A 13,845-nucleotide genomic window follows, 5' to 3' on the forward strand; every position below is an offset into this window, starting at 1 on the left:
AAGAGTATCCATATCTGGTAATAAATGGGGTGGGTTCAGGTGTCCAGTATGCCAACCTGCCAGAAACCACACATTGTGAATAAAGAGCATAAGGAAATGTTCTGCTTTAACTTCAGGCAATTCTAGGGGTATTGGCTATCTTGATTTTCTATATCTGGGAAGCAAAGACCACACATCAGACCCAGTGCTTGGGTACAGAAAAGATAAACTGAAATTTTCTTTTTCATTTCCTAATTGCTGATTCCCCACCCATCAGACTTTGAAAAGAAAAAGAAAGGAAAAAAAAATGGGGCTTTGAAAATATTTGACCTTCCCCAGTCCTGTCATCATTCACTGTGTCAGTCTTCGCCACAAGAAAAGTAGGCAGCAGCATATACTGTGTAATTCAGAGCACTGACAAGAGTCTCCTCCATCTGCCTTGGAGGCAACTCATAGTTCAGAAATCTCTTAAACGTGTCCCCAGTTCTCATTCTTAGTACCTCTCACTTAGATTATTGTAATAGACTCCTGGTTACTCTCCCTGCCTCTGGTTTATTTCTCCCACCAGAATATCTGGCAAGCAATAAGAGATATAGAACTGGAATTTCTTTGGAGTTAGTTGTGTAGAGGTGGTAATTGAATCTCATTAGGAACGAACAAGCTCTCCTGGTAAGGAGTGTAGCTTTAAAAACAAACAACTTTCCTCCTTTTTTTTTCCCCCGAGACAATGTCTGTTTTTGTCACCTAGGCTAGAGTGCAGTGGCACAATCATGGTTTGCAGCAGCCACAACCTCCCAGGCTCAAGCAATCCTCCCACTTCAGCCTCCTGAGTAGCTGGGACTACAGGCATGAGCCACGATGCCTAGCTCACTTTCAAAAAAAAAAAATTGTAGAGATGGATTCTCACTATGTTGCCCAGGCTGGTCTTAACTCCTGGATTCAAGGAATTCTCCCACCCTGGCCTTCCAAAGCGCTGGAATTATAGAGTTGAGCCACCACTCCTGCCAAAACGAAACAAAACAAAACAAAAGAAACACACATTTTTCTACTAGTGAATGGGGGGCATACCCGTTTGTTTATTTGTTCACAAAATAATAATTGTATTTATTATTATATAATTACTATACTCTAGTCATTAAAATATTCTACTAGAAAACAATAACGTGGGGTTTCCAGCAATGGCTTCATATACAAGATGACATTTAAGAGATAAGAAGAAAGGAGAAAGGAAGAGGAAGAAAAATATGTGAGCATAAAGCATCCTGACATATTCAAAATTTTTCAAGCATTTCCCTGCGTTTGGATATTGGGGGTATCTTAATCCATTTTGTGCTGCTTCAACAGAATATCAATAATAGTGGAGGACTTCAACATCCTTCTGACAACACTAGACAGATCACCGAGGCAGAAAAGTCAATGAAGAAACTCTGGACTTTGATTGGACTTTAGACCAAATGGACCTAATAGACATCTAAAGAACATCCTTCCAGCAACCATAGAATATGCATTCTTCTCATCTCTCTATGGAACCTTTTCCCAAATTGACTATATGTTTGGCTACAAAGCAAGTATCAATAAAATTTTTTAAAAACCTAAATCATATCAAGTATCATCTTAGATCACAGTGGAATAAAATTAGAAATCAATAGCAAGAGGAACTTTCCAAACTACACAAACTTGGAAGCTAAACAACTTGCTCCTGAATGACTTTTGGATAAACAACGAAATTGAGAAACGTTTCTAAAAATCTTCAAAAAATAAAAACACAATATACCAAAACCTCTGGGATACAGGAAAAGCAGTAAGTGGAAAGTTGATAGCATTAAATGCTTACATCAAAAGATAGAAAGATCTCAAATTAGTAACCTAATGCTGCACCTCAAGGAAGTAGAAAAACAGGAACAACCCAAAACCAAAGCTAGTGGAAGAAAAAATAAAGATGAGAGAGGAACTGAATGAATCGAAGACCAAAAATATGACACAAAACATAAACAAAACAAAACGTTGGTGTTTTGAAAGGATAAGCAAAATTGATAGACTTCTAGTTAAATAAGAAGAAAAACAAGAGAAGATTCAAATAAGTGCAACCAGAAATGTGAAAAGTGGTATTAAAACTGATACCCCAGAAATACAAAAATCATTATGGAGTACTATGAACCCCTCTATGTACATGAACTAGAAAACCTAGAGGAAATGGATACATCACTGGAAACATACAACCCTCCAACATTGAACCAGGAAGAAATAGAAACTGTGAACAGACCAATAATGACTAATAAAATTGAATCCGTAATTTCAAAATTCTAACCAAAAAAAAAAGCCCTTCCAGGGCCAGATGGATTCACAGCCAAATTCTATAAGATGTGGAATCAACCTAAATGTCCAACAACAAATGAATGGATAAAGACACAATGGAATATTATTCAGCCAGAAAAAGAATGAAATCTTGTCATCTGTGATGATACAGATGAACCTGAAGGACATCATGTTAAGTGAAGTAACCCAGACACAGAAAGACAAATACTGCATGGTTCATATGTGAAATCTAAAAAAAAATAAAAAAGGTATCATAGAATCAGAGAACAGAACAGTGTCCCCATACTGAAGAGAGAAATGAGGAAGGGAGGATAGGAGAGGTTGGTGAATGAGTAAAGTTAGGATTAGATAGAAGGAATAAATTCTGATCATCTATTGCACAGTAGGGTGACTATGGTTAACAGTAAAATATCGCATATTAGGCCGGGCGCGGTGGCTCACGCCTGTAATCCCAGCACTTTGGGAGGCCAAGGCGGGTGGATCACAAGGTCAACAGATCGAGACCATCCTGGTCAACATGGTGAAACCCCGTCTCTACTAAAAATACAAAAAATTAGCTGGGCATGGTGGTGTGTGACTGTAATCCCAGCTACTCAGAAGGCAGAGGCAGGAGAATTGCCTGAACCCAGGAGGCAGAGGTTGCGGTGAGCCGAGATTGCGCCATTGCACTCCAGCCTGGGTAACAGGAGCGAAACTCCGTCACAAAAAAAAAAAAAATCACATATTATAAAATAGCTAGAAGAGAGTCTTTTGAATGATCTCACTGCAAAGAAATGATAAGTACATAAGGTGATGGATGCCTTAACTACTCTAATTGGATCATTCTACAACATATATAGGTATTGAAACGTCAAATTAAACCTCATAATTATGTATAATAATATGCAAATTAATACAATAAATTTAAATTTTTAATAAAATAAAGGGGGGGAGAGAGAAAAAGAGAGAGAGAGTGTGTGTGTATGTGTATGTGTGTGTATGTGTATATGTGTATAAAAGCTCAAAGGCCAGGATTTTTGTCTGATGTTCAGAATATGGTGCAACACATACTATGACATATTCAATAAATATTTATTGGTTATTCAATGCAAAATAGTGGGTCAAATGTCATTTCTAAGTATTCTCATGAGAATCTCAGTGACTTTTTAGGTTCATGAATCTGTATAAAATGAAAACTTTTGACATCTCAAGCTGTTGTTATAACCAGCATTTCAAGATTCATGCATCATGCACTTGGTCCACTCCCTCTTATAGGCTACATGCACTGGAGCATGTGATGGGACGATAATTCCCAATGATGGATTAGCAGGAGATGCAGATCAAGAGAGAACTTCAGGATCTTTCCATTTCTGATTACATGTTAACATCACTAAATGTGACTGATTTAACCTTAAAAGAGCTACACTATAAAAGGATATTTTTGTGTTATTTATTTATTCATTCGAAAAATATTTACAATGTAACCTCCTTTGCCAATCACTGTGCTAGGTGATGGAGAAATAGAAGTGAGTAAGATAGTCATAGTCTGGACTTTTCAGTCTAGTGAGGGATACAGACAAAAACACTGATAAACCATATTGTAATCAGAGCCATGAGGGAAGAAGCAGAGTAGTCTGAGAGCATGAGTGACCCAAACCCTGGTGTTTATTACGAAGGAAATCCTATTTGCCACGCTCTTCTAGATGCTTTTCATTCCAGTCAACTCACTATATCACGGAGTCCTCACTGTAATCGCTACACTGGGCTACATCTGAAAGAAGTGACTTAGAGAGAGTGGTAATAAAGATTATCTTGTTTTTTGGAAACAACAGCAACTGACTTTCTAAGTGCTTGAAATAGGGTAATGCCAAACCTCTCCTTTCTTTGCAGCTGCCACAGACACATAAAGAGTCCAATGAACTCCCTTCCCTAATGTTAATTCATCACTGTACAAAATTAGGCATTCTTCCAGGGAAGGAGAGCCCAGCCAAAACTAGAATGATGGTAAGCACTTGCCTAAACCTCAGTTACGTCGACCACAAAACTTTAGTGGGATTGCTTCAACACCAAATCTTCTACATTCCCCTGCCCCCACTTCCATTTTTAGGGAACACTACAGTGTTTCTCTAGTTTGGCAGTAAATCTCTCTGTGTCTCAGTTTTGACTAAATAGTAACCCTGACTTTGGGCTGATATTAAACTAGAGACAATATTGTTTTGTGTAAGCCTCACAGCAATGCGATGAGAGCATACCAGAGCTTAGAGAGGCTAAATAGTGTTCCCAAGGTCACAGAACCAATGCCCTAATAACAATGTTATCCTGACTCCTATTTTTTATCTTTTACTTGTGTCAGTGATGATACTTACCTCAACAATAACTAACTTGTGTGGAGTATTTACTATGCCCTAGAAATTCAATGAAAACACTTGACAAGATTTTAGCATTTAATCCTCCCGACAGTTTTATGAAGTAAGTGTACTATTATCCCCGTTTTATTTTCAGACAGGGTCTTACTTTGTCACCCAGGCTGGAGTGCAGTGGCACAAACATGGAATACTGCAGCCTCGACCTCCTGGGTGCCAGTGATCCTCCTGCATTAGCACCGCTCCCTCCATCCCCACCGCCAAATAGCTGGGACTACAGGCACAAGCCACCATGCTTGGCTAATTTTTTTTGTATTTTTTTGTAGAGATGGGGTTTCATCATGTTGCCCAGGCTGGCCTCAAACTCCTAAGCTCAAGCAATCTGCCAACCTCGGCCACCCAAAGCGCTAGGATTACAGGCATGAACCACTGCACTCGGCCAATTGTCCCCATTTTTAAGATGAGGAATCTGAAGGTGAGAGAAGTTGTCACCTGCTGAATGCACACAAGTGACAGGTGGCAGAGCCAGGATTTGAATATGAAAAATCTAACTTCAGAGACTTCACTATAATCACCATACTTTGGCCTAGGTGACCTCTAAGGACCCTCTTCTCCTACTCACCTCTCACCATCTATTCAAAGATTCTGTGATTTGTTCCTGTATCATGATGGCTTATCACATTTTATCTCACATAAGATATACTGTTAAAATTATGGTTTTGAATGATATATAGACTTTACAATATTAGGATATTTAAGTTTAGAAACTTTATATTCAACTTGGTTTAAAAAGTTATTTGGCCTCAGCATTGGAAGTAGCTGAGGAGGAAGGGGCAGGTGAAACACTACAGGTTGGCTCAGGGCCAAAATGAGACGGAAAGGTTTATTTTTCAACCCTATACGTACAGGAAAAGGGCTGAGTCACCCCACTTTCCCCAGCTAGATTCTGAAAGAGTCTAGCACCTTTCCAGCCATTGACAGCCTCTGCTTCACCAAGCAGTACGCTATTGGCTCTTCTTTCGGCTCACAGAAACATTTGGGTGGCTAGATTTCCCTCTCAGTGCTCAGGAAGATTTCCAAACCCCAGATATATCGAGACAAAAAACAAAACAAAAAATATTTTACCTTTCTCTGGTTTTGTTTTTTTAACTGAAAGAGGATTGGTAAAGGAGATAATCCTAGTTTTTTAAAAAAACATATTTTAAATAAATCCTGAGCATGGTACTCCCCAAAGTCTCTAAGCTAATAGGTTAGATTGCAAAATGAACACTTGGCCTCTTTTAGTGTACTTTCCCTCTAACTGTCTGATAGGCCCCAATTCCCACAACAACTTTGAACTGCTCTCTCAGCCCCACAATTCAGATCTAACAATTCTGATTCTGAATTTTTCTTCAGACCTTCCTTCTCTTCTTCCACATTCTGAGTTGGCTCTGATAATGAGCTATAAAGTCGTAGCATTCCTACTTTGTAACAGGAATGGAAAGGAAATCTGGCCATATTCAGGAGCTCTATGCTTATGAATCCATATTACAAGGTAGTAGCATTATCAGAGCCAACTTAATATGTAGAAGAGAAGGAATTCACTTTGTAACTTAAGTAACAGCCAACTTAAAAAAATACAGTCTCTTTACTTCTTAGCACAGAAAAATACTTAATGAAAATTCAATATATCTATCAATACAATGCAACTTGGTTACTGGCAAATAGAAAGTAAAGAAAGACTTGAAGAAGAGAAAAAGGAAAGAAGAAAGAAGGGAAACTTAGTAAATTCTGTCTGTGGTATAATATGTGCTTTTATATTTCTCTCAATATTATCCTTAAACAGCCTCTTTAATCCCCACCAGTGAGCCTAAACTTCTATTTACTGGAGGAATTTAGAATGCCCTGAATTTCTCGTTTTGACAGGGCAGGTATTTTACAGTCCTAGTGTAAGATTATCTGGTTTATGTAAGAAAGTTAAGAGGAAACAAAGCTGTATGTTCATCCTAATTTTTTCTCTCTGTCCTACCCACCCTTGTGTCCAAATACCTTCCTCCTAGGCCCACACTCTAGTCCTGAGTTTACCAACAAAGTCTCAGCACCTCTACATATGGAAGGACCGGGGCAGAATACAAAAACAGGAAATAAATAATGGATGCTTAACCTGGCTGGTGATGGACTGTTGCAGCACTAGCAGAATCTGCAGGAGGAGTTCAGATGCAATTCTGCAGATATGAAAAGATCTTGGGTAAAAGAGAAGGAAAGGGAAATCTGGCCATATTCAGGAGCTCCATGATTATGAACCCATATTCCATAGTTATCACAGGGCAACCAGAGTGATCCCACACAATTCAAACATTTGTGGTAGTCAAGAGTGTGATGTGAGGCACATGGAAATAGCCACCTGTTCAGAAAGAGGTCTCTACTTCTGGGTCTGAAATGCCCCTTTCACACATCAAACCTTGATGACATCCTAGTTTCAACATTAGGACATCAAAGGAACTACATTATATCACTCAGTTACTCAAATCCAAAGGGAATTGATTAAAAGACTTTAGTGGGAGGGAGTGTTGTCAGCAAGATGGGGGAATAGGAAGATACAGGCCCTCCTTTCCCCACAGTTATTGTTAACCCAACTGAGTTAACAATATTCAGACCAGAATAACTCTGTGAAAACTCCGGAGACAGGTTGAGAAGCTACAGCACCCAGGTGATTGTAAAACAAAGAAGGATTCTGGCAAGATGGATAGACAATTTTGCAGCATCTGGCATTCCCATCTGTGTCCTTTCCTTTATGTGGCATAAACCTGAGCAACTTGGGAATCAACAGAATAATGAACCACGCACTCAATGTTCTGGCTTCTCTGGGGGCTGCCCAAGGGATTAGTTTCCGTCTCACCTAACAGAAATCAGTGCTGACAGGACCAGGTCAAGCATTTGGAAGTCACCAAAAACAGAGGTGAGTAGCAGGTTAGAGTTGCAGTTCCACAGGCAGACACCAGGAGGAGTAAGAGAGCAGAAAAAGTTTGAGAGGTCCTAGATCCCCCAGCAGGGCTGATTGGTGAAGGTCTTTTCCTCTATGAAGCCAAAGACTGAAAAAGGACTTCAAATGCCCAAGTACTAGCAAAACATTGTAAGATATCCAAAGAAACAAAGAAATGTGGCCCAAATGATCAAATAAAACTTCAGAAATCAATTCTGAAGAAATGTGATCCATGAGTTGCCTGAAAAGGAATTTAAAATGACTATCATAAAGATGCTTTAAAAAAAGATAGCAAACACTATCATAAAGATGGTATCAAAAAGATAACAAACACTGACAGGCAACTAAATAAAATCAAGGAAATGATGCACGAACCAAATAAGAATATCAACAAGGAGACAGAAATTATAAAAAAAGAACCAAGCAAATTCTGGAGCTGAAAAATATAATAACTGTACTAAAAAAATTAGTAGAAGGATCCAACAGCAGACTTGATCGGGCAAAAGAAATAGTCAGCAAACTTGAAGAAAGGTCATGTAAAGTCATCTGAGTCAGAGTCTTCAACAAATGGTGATGGGAAAACTGGATATCCACATCCAAAAGAATGAAGTTGGAAACCTGTTTCACACTCTGCAAAAATTAACTCAAAAATGGATTAAAGATTTGAATATGAGATCTAAAACTATAAAACTCTTAGAAGAAAACATAGGGGAAAATCATTAGTCTTGGCAATGATTTCTGAAATATGACCCCCAAAGCACAGACAACAAAAGCAAAAATAAACAGTTGGGACTACATAAAACTTAACTTTTGTGCATCAAAGGTCAGAATCAACATAGTGAAAAGGACATCTATAAAATGAGATAAAATATTTGCAAATCATATTATCTAATTAGGGCTTACTATCCAGAATATATAAAGAACTCCTACAACTCAACAACAAAATCAAATAACTCAACATAAAAATGGGCAAAGGACTTGAATAGATATTTCTCTAAAGATAATATAAAAATGACCAGCAAGCATATGAAAAGATGCTCAACATCACTATTTATCTGAGAAATGCAAATCAAAACCATAATGAGGTATTACTGACCACCCATTAAAATGGCTACTATCCAAAACACCAAACAACAACAACAAAACTCAGAAAATAAAAACTGTTGATAAGGATGTGAAGAAACTGGAACGCTTGTGCACTGTTGGTGGACTGTAAAATGGTGCAAGCACTATGGTAAACAGTATGGATTTTCCTCACCAAATTAAAAACAAAACTCATATGGTCCAACACTCCAGCTTCTGGGTACAAATCCAAAACCACTGAAAGCAAGGTCTTGAAGAGCTATTTGTACACCATGTTCACAGCAGCACTATTTACAAAAGCCAAAAGGTGAAAGAAATCCAATGTCCATCAACAGATGAACAGATAAGCAAAAGTATTACATACATTGAAATATTATTCAGCTATTAATATAAAAAGGAAGTAAATGCTGTCCCATGCTGCAACATGAATAAAACCTGAGGACATTTTATGAAGTGAAACAAGCCAGTCACACACACACAAAAGGCAAATACAATATGATTCCACTTATATGAGGTATCTAGAGTAGTCAAATACATAAAAACGGAAAGCAGGCCGGGCGCGGTGGCTCACGCCTGTAATCCCAGCACTTTGGGAGGCCGAGGTGGGTGGATCACAAAGTCAACAGATCGAGACCATCCTGGTCAACATGGTGAAACCCCGTCTCTACTAAAAATACAAAAACTTAGCTGGGCATGGTGGCACGTGCCTGTAATCCCAGCTACTCGGGAGGCTGAGGCAGAATTGCCTGATCCCAGGAGGTGGAGCCATTGCACTCCAGCCTGGGTAACAAGAGCGAAACTCCGTCTCAAAAAAAAAAAAAAAAATGGAAAGCAGAATGGTGGTTGCCAGAGGCTGGAAGAAGGGAAAGTGTGGTTGTTTTTTAACGGGTATAGAGTTTCAGATTTGCAAGATGAAAAAGTTCTGGAGATTTGTTTCACAACAAAGCAATTATATGTAATACTGTAGACAAGCCATACCCTTAAAAATAGTTGAAATGGTCAATTTTACGTCATGCATTTTTTTTGGGGGGGGAGGAAGGGAGGAAGGCAGGAAGGGAGGGAAGGAGGAAGGGAGGAAGGCAGGAAGGGAGGGAAGAAGGAAGGGATGAAGGAAGGAAGGAAGGGAGGAAGGGAGGAAGGGAGAAGGGAGGAAGGGAGGAGGGAGGGAGAGAGGAAGGGAAGGGAAGGAAGGAAATCAAGCAATGAGAGAGACATTGCCGACCTGGATCTAGAGGTTTACAAGTTGATTTCTTTTTTCTTATTTTTTTTTTTTTTTTTTTTTTTTTGAGAGAAGGAAAGAAAAAAAAAATGAGTAAAGGAGAGGGAGAAAGAGGAAGAGAAAGAGGGAGAGTAAATGGAAATATTGCTTTATTTTGAAAAAAATTGGGTATTATTAATGGCCAATCAATGTTTCATTTAAACCTATAAGTAGGTGTGATGTGGTATTGACAGGAATGTATATTTTGTGTATTTGAAGTGGAGAGCTCTATAAATATTTATTAAGTTTACTTGTTCCGGATCTGAGTTTGAGTCCTTGATATCCTTTAATTTTCTGTCTCATTGAATCTAAGTCTCTATGTATCTGGGTGTTAGGATCGTTAGCTCTTGTTGTTGCATTGATCCTTTTACCACTATATCTTTGTTGCTTTAAAATCTATTTTATCCAATATGAGAATTGCAACTCCTGCTTTTTATTTATTAATTAATTTATTTTTGCTCTCCATTTGGTTGGTAAATCTTTCTCCATCCCTTTGAGTCTTTGTGTATCCTTGCATGTGAAACAGGTCTGGATGTAACATGCCATTGGGTTTTGGCTGTGTCTTTTGATTGGGGGATTTAGTCAATTTAAATTTAGGGTTACTGCCATTTGATGTTAACTGGCTGTTTGATCCATTCGTTGATGTGAATTCTTCTTTATGTTGGTGTACCTTACTTTTTGGTATATTTTTAGAAAGGCTAATACTGGTTGTTTCTTTCTGTGTGTAATGCTTCTTTCAGAAGCTCTTGTAAAGCAGGCCTGGTGGTAATAAAATCTCTGAGTTCTTGCTTGTTCATAAAAGATTTTATTTTTCCTTCAGTTGTGAAGCTTAGTTTGGCTGGATGTGAAATTCTGGGCTGAAGGTTCTGTTCTTTGAGGATGTTGAATATTGACCCCCACTCTCTTCAGGCTTGTAGAGTTTCAGCTGAGAGATCTGCTGTAAGTCTGATAGGCTTGCCTTTGTGGGTAACCTGACCTTTCTCTCTGGCTGCCCTTAGTATTTTCTCCTTCGTTTCAACCCTGGTGAATCTAATGATTATGTGCCTTGGGGTTGCTCTTCTTGAGGAATGTCTTTGTGGTGTTCTCTGTATTACCTGGGGTTGAATGTTGACCTGCTTTGCTAGTTTAGGATAATTTTCCCGAATAATATCCTGAAGGGTATTTTCCAGCTTGGATTCATTCTCACCCTCGCATTCAGGTACACCTATCAAATGAAAATTTGGTCTTTTCACATAGTCCCACATTTCTTGTAGACTTTGCTCATTCCTTTTTATTCTTTGTTCTCTAATCTCGTCTTCTTGTTTTATTTCATTAAGTTGGACTTTGACCTCTGATATCCTTTCTTCTGCTTGAACAATTCTAGTGTTTAAACCCGTGCATACTTCTCAGAGTTCCTGTATTGTATTCTTCAGTTCCATTAATTCACTTATATTCCTCTCTAAGTTGTCTATTCTCAATAGGATTTCATCAAACCTTTTTTCAAAGTTCTTAGTTTCTTTACATTGGGCTACAACATGTTCTTTTAACTCACAGAAGTTTCTTATTGGAACGATCCAAGATGGCCGATCGCTAACATCCCGGGATTGCAGCTCTCAGGGAAGGCGCGGAGAACTAGAGGATGCCACACTTTCAGACAAATTCTGGTCGCTCACGGAGCAGAAGATCCCCCAGTGGAGGAAACACATGGGTGGCCAGCGCGACTCTCGTGGCCGGCGTAGCAGTTCCGCGGGCACCTCGGCGCGGCAGCTCTTGGAGCACAGTAAACAGGTTCGGAGGACCCACAAGGGCCCCCAGCACGACACCAGAGCCTGGCTCAGCGGCTGTGATGGCACCTCGGTGCGGCAGCGCTCGGTGCAGAGTAAACGGGACCAGTTCCCCTTCTGACCGAGGTTTGGAGCCCCGGGAAGGCAGAGTCACCTACTAGGGACACAAGAAGGAAGCCAGACAGGAGAATCCTGGGCAGAAAAACACCATCAGTTTTAACGCCGCTGCTCTGGTCCTGGGAACTAACAACCTGGATGCCCACTCAAGAGACCTAATCTGAAAGTTGGTAATTTCAAAGACGGCAGGAGGATAAATTTACAATGACGGGAAGAAACCAGCATAAAAAAGCTGAGAACACGCAAAGTCAGAACACCTCTCCCTCTAAAGATGATCACAGTTCCACATCAACAATGGAACAAGGCTTGATAGAGAACGAGCGCATCCTGATGACAGAATCACTCTTCAAGGAATGGATAATAACAAACTTCGGTGAGTTAAAAGATCATGTTGTAGCCCAACGTAAAGAAACTAGGAACTTTGTAAAAAGGTTTGATGAGATCCTATTGAGAAGAGACAACTTAGAGAGGAGTATGAGTGAATTAATGGAACTGAAGAATACAATACAGGAACTCGGAAAAGTATGCACAGGTTTAAAAACTCGAATTGTTCAAGCAGAAGAAGGGATATCAGAGGTCAAAGTCCAACTTAATGAAATAAAACGTGAAGACGAGATTAGAGAAAAAAGGATAAAAAGGAATAAGCAAAGTCTCCAAGAAATGTGGGACTATGTGAAAAGACCAAATTTACGTTTGATAGGTTTACCTGAATGTGACGGAGAGAATGAATCCAAGCTGGAAAATACCCTTCAGGATATTATTCGGGAAAATTTTCCTAAACTAGCAAAGCAGGTCAACATTCAACCCCAGGTAATACAGAGAACACCACAAAGATATTCCTCAAGAAGAGCAACCCCAAGGCACATAATCGTTAGATTCACTAGGGTTGAAACTAAGGAGAAAATACTAAGGGCAGCCAGAGAGAAAGGTCATGTTACCCACAAAGGCAAGCCTATCAGACTTACAGCAGATCTCTCAGCTGAAACTCTACAAGCCAGAAGAGAGTGGGGGCCAATATTCAACATCCTCAAAGAACAGAACCTTCAGCCCAGAATTTCATATCCAGCCAAACTAAGCTTCACAACTGAAGGAAAAATAAAATCTTTTATGAACAAGCAAGAACTCAGAGATTTTATTACCACCAGGCCTGCTTTACAAGAGCTTCTGAAAGAAGCATTATACACAGAAAGAAACAACCAGTATTAGCCTTTCTAAAAATACACCAAAAAGTAAAGAACACGAACATAAAGAAGAATTTACACCAACGAATGGATCAAACAGCCAGTTAACATCAAATGGCAGTAACCCTAAATTTAAATAGACTAAATCCCCCAATCAAAAGACACAGCCAAAACCCAATGGCATGTTACATCCAGACCTGTTTCACATGCAAGGATACACAAAGACTCAAAGGGATGGAGAAAGATTTACCAACCAAATAGAGAGCAAAAATAAATAATAAATAAATAAAAAGCAGGAGTTGCAAATCTCGTAGCGGATAAAATAGATTTTAAAGCAACAAAGATATAGTGGTAAAAGGATCAATGCAACAACAAGAGCTAACGATCCTAACACCCAGATACATAGAGACTTAGACTCAATGAGACAGAAAATTAATAAGGATATCAAGGACTCGAACTCAGATCTGGAACAAGTAAACTTAATAAATATTTATAGAGCTCTCCACTTCAAATACACAAAATATACATTCTTGTCAATACCACATCACACCTACCCATAAGTTTAAATGAAACATTGATTGGCCATTAATAATACCCAATTTTTTTCAAAATAAAGCAATATTTCCATTTACTCTCCCTCTTTCTCTTCCTCTTTCTTCCTCTCCTTTACTTATTTTTTTTCTTTCCTTCTCTCAAAAAAAAAAAAGAAATCAACTTGTAAACCTCTAGATCCAGGTCGGCAATGTCTCTCTCATTGCTTGATTTCCTTCCTTCCCTTCCCTCCCTCCCTCCCCGCTTCCTCCCTTCCTTCCTTCCTTCATCCCTTCCTTCCTCCCTACCGTCC

At 39.1% G+C, this 13,845-nt stretch overlaps 1 protein-coding gene and 1 long non-coding RNA gene across 2 annotated transcripts in view; one reads left to right on the top strand and one right to left on the bottom strand.

Moving 5' to 3' along the window:
• LOC103795828 (uncharacterized) overlaps positions 1-9,685 on the top strand; it is an 86,725-nt gene extending 77,040 nt beyond the window's left edge. The window contains exons 8-10 of the long non-coding RNA XR_013521346.1: positions 4,165-4,278; positions 4,964-5,112; positions 6,677-9,685. This is a non-coding gene — a long non-coding RNA (uncharacterized LOC103795828). The remainder of the gene's footprint in view (positions 1-4,164; positions 4,279-4,963; positions 5,113-6,676) is intronic.
• Positions 1-13,845, bottom strand: part of MED6 (mediator complex subunit 6) — a 62,482-nt gene that overhangs the window by 32,857 nt on the left and 15,780 nt on the right. The window lies entirely within an intron of this gene.

Source organism: Callithrix jacchus, chromosome 8 (genome assembly GCF_049354715.1).
Source record: "Callithrix jacchus isolate 240 chromosome 8, calJac240_pri, whole genome shotgun sequence".
In the NCBI taxonomy this organism is placed as follows: domain Eukaryota; kingdom Metazoa; phylum Chordata; class Mammalia; order Primates; family Cebidae; genus Callithrix; species Callithrix jacchus.